Source organism: Oryzias latipes, chromosome 14 (genome assembly GCF_002234675.1).
Source record: "Oryzias latipes chromosome 14, ASM223467v1".
Classification (NCBI taxonomy): Eukaryota; Metazoa; Chordata; class Actinopteri; order Beloniformes; family Adrianichthyidae; genus Oryzias; species Oryzias latipes.
The window spans coordinates 7,583,360-7,586,493 of NC_019872.2; the positions used below are offsets into that span (position 1 = coordinate 7,583,360).

Below are 3,134 nucleotides of genomic sequence, written 5' to 3' on the forward strand. Positions count from 1 at the left end.
CAACTACTCATAGTTACCAAAAAATTAAATCAGAAAACGGTTAACAGGTTTATTAAGATGAATATAATATATATCTATATATAGAAATTGATTTGCTTAATTCAGCCTACAGTTTCTTTTGTCTATTGATTTTTTTTGAGGATGGGAGAATATGTATGCCATGATTGAAAAACGTTACTAAAGTTTAACCATACATTTTATTAAGCATGGATATTATTGAGAATTGATAACTTTAGCAAACTACGCTGTGTTTGCACTGCAAAAGAATTTTTCTGCAAAGGTATTTTTTACACAAAAAAGTGGAACAATATTTACCCATAATTAAATCAAATTGACACTTCTTTTAATCTGTTATGGTCATTTTTATTTGAAACAAATTTGCTCAAATAAATTAGATATACATACACTTTTCCTAAATTTTCTGGGGTATTTCAGTAGGTTGTTGTTTATAGTGCAGACAAAATACAAAATTCAAAGTCAAATAATAGATACATCTTTTGGGGATATTAAAAGTCTCCCCTTTGTCATGGTGCCTGTCAGACTCCTCCCCCTCCAGCTCTGCCTGCTCTGCTCCCTGATTGCCACCAGCTGACGCCACTCACCTCATCGGCCATACTGCTTAAAAGGAGACCTTACTCATCAGTTCAACGCCAGTTTGTTACCCCTTATGGTGACTATGCCTGGTCTTAAGGTTATGCTCTGCAAACTCTTGTCTTGTTCCAAGCCTCAAACTAATTATTGCCTTTTGTCTCAGGATTACCAGCACCTCACGAGTGACGTCAGCGCTCTCTTCCCTCCTGCTGCTCAGAGACATCCTGTGATCCCACGGCTCTCCTTAACCGCACTAAGCCCTCCAGCCAAGCCACCAGCCGTTGTCAAGTCCGGACCTCACCCAGCTACAACTCCTACCATCTTCCTAGCAGGAATAATAAACCTTTTCTCGCCAAATCCCTCACCTGTCTTCCTTCTGGGTTACAGCATCTGGGTCCTCACGCTAGAGCGTCATGACACCCTTGAAATAATCTATATAAATGCCCATTATGTTTTAAAAACAGGCTATGGTCATTTTTTTAAAGTGTTACTACTGTACATTTCAGTGAACAAAAACGGTGTTAAAGTAACCCAAGCAATAATTTTTTTTGACTGACGGGTACTTTTGTTTTCAAAAAGCCTCAGGCTAGGCAGTGGGAGTGGGAACCTGCTTCCTTTTTTATGGCTGAGAGCTTTGTTCAAGATGCACAGTCATTTCTGAAAAATGCTGCATTGCCTCTACTGGGGAACCCTTAAGGGCTTGAACGGTTGAGTTTTCTGCAGAGTAAAGTAAAGTGTTTTTTTTTTCTCCAATTCTTGTAATGTGTCAAAAATTTAGGCTTTATTTCCTTCATTTACTCTTTCAAAATAACATTGGACAAAATAATGGTGTGTGCAAAAGTTGCCACCTTGTGCTGCCCCCCTTGGCAAGTATCACAGCTTGTAAAAGCTTTTTGGAGCCAGCCAAGAGTCTCTAAATTCTTGCTGAGGTATCTTCATCCATTCGTCCACTTCTTTGAAACTTCTGGAATGTCTGTCATGCTCTGCTCTTTAAACCTTGTGCTATCTTAGATGACCCCACCCTTACATTGACGTGTTCTCCCTTCCATGATAAAGGTGGAAAGATTTCATGTAATCCATGGACACCAGCGAACATCACAAATCATTGAAGAACAAAGGTTCAGAGCACTGTCTAGTGGGTCTAGATGACCCAACTCCCAACGTTAAAGTGCCTAGGATAGCACAAGGGTTACGGTAAATTTGCAATGGTGTTGAGGTCGGTTATTTGGGAAGGCCATGGCAAAACTTCAGTTTATGTCCTTTAATGTGCGCCAGCATGGATTTTTTTTTTTTTTGGTGTGTTTAGGATCTTTATCCATTTGTGGAAGACAACCTCTCTTCAACTTCAGCTTTTTCATAAATGGGATCAGGTTAGTGTCCAAATTTTCAAAATTCAAGTCATCCATCAACATCATCTTGTCTCTTGTCTCCTCTCTTCCATCCTTGACTCTTTCTCTCTCAATCATATGTTTTCCTTCTGTCAGCTGCTTGATCACAATGAAATTTCCTCTCTCATCCTGCAATCCAAACCTACCACTTGTTATCTCGATCCCCTTCCAACATCCCAACATCAGTTCTTAGCCTGCCTCCCCTCACTCCTTCGGCTTCTTCCCGCCATTATTCATTCCTCCCTGTCAACTGGTACTGTCCCATCACTTTTAAAAATGGCAGCTGTTAAACCAATCCTGAAAAAAACTGGTTCAGATCCCAATTCATTCTGTAATCTCTGTCCAATTGCTAAACTTCCCTTCATTTCCAAAATTCTAGAGAAAATAGTCTTTAAGATCTTCAAGATCACTTAAAACATAGTGATCTTCTGGAACCTTTTCAGTCTGGTTTCCGCCCCTCACACAGCACTGCTCTTTTGTAACCCTTGTGCTATCCTATGGGGTCAAGATGACCATTGACGTGTTATTCCTACCATGACAAAGGTGGATAAAGGTGGAAAGATTTCATGTAATCCATGGACACCATTGAAGATCACAAATCATTGAAGAAAGGGTTAAGATCACGATGACCTTCTCAATGCAGCTGATTCTGGCCTCCTCACTATTCTAATCGTCCTCGATCTGAGTGCGGCCTTTAATACCATATCTCACTCCATCCTCCTCCTAAGGCTCTCTTCCCTCGGCATCACCTCCACCCCCCGCATCCACTTCATTCAGCTTAAATCCCTTCAACCTCTGCCCTCCTCTGTCTCTTCTGCTGTGCCCCAAGGTTCTGTCCTTGGTCCTCTTCTTTTCATTACTAATCTTCTACCCCTTGGCAACATTTTCCGTAAATTGAACATACATTTTCATTGTTTTGCGAATGACACCCAGCTCTATTTATCTAACAAACCCGATTCCTCTCTTCCACTCTCCTCCCTTAACTCTTGTCTATCTGAAATCAAAAACTGGTTCACCCTAAACTTACTCAATCTCAACAGTGATAATACTGAGGTACTTCATGTTGGTTCCAAATCCACCCTCTCTAAAGCCACAAGCGTTAATCTTTCCATCGACTGTTCTTATGTCTCCCCCTCCCCTCAGGTGAAGAGTCTG

The 3,134-nt window shown here is 40.8% G+C and overlaps 1 long non-coding RNA gene across 1 annotated transcript; it reads left to right on the plus strand.

The window, feature by feature from the left end:
* The first annotated feature begins 629 nt into the window (after positions 1-629).
* LOC105355568 lies at positions 630-951 on the plus strand. Its single transcript, XR_909949.3, has 2 exons — positions 630-670; positions 755-951. It is a non-coding gene; the product is annotated as an uncharacterized LOC105355568 (long non-coding RNA).
* The last annotated feature ends 2,183 nt before the right edge of the window (positions 952-3,134 follow it).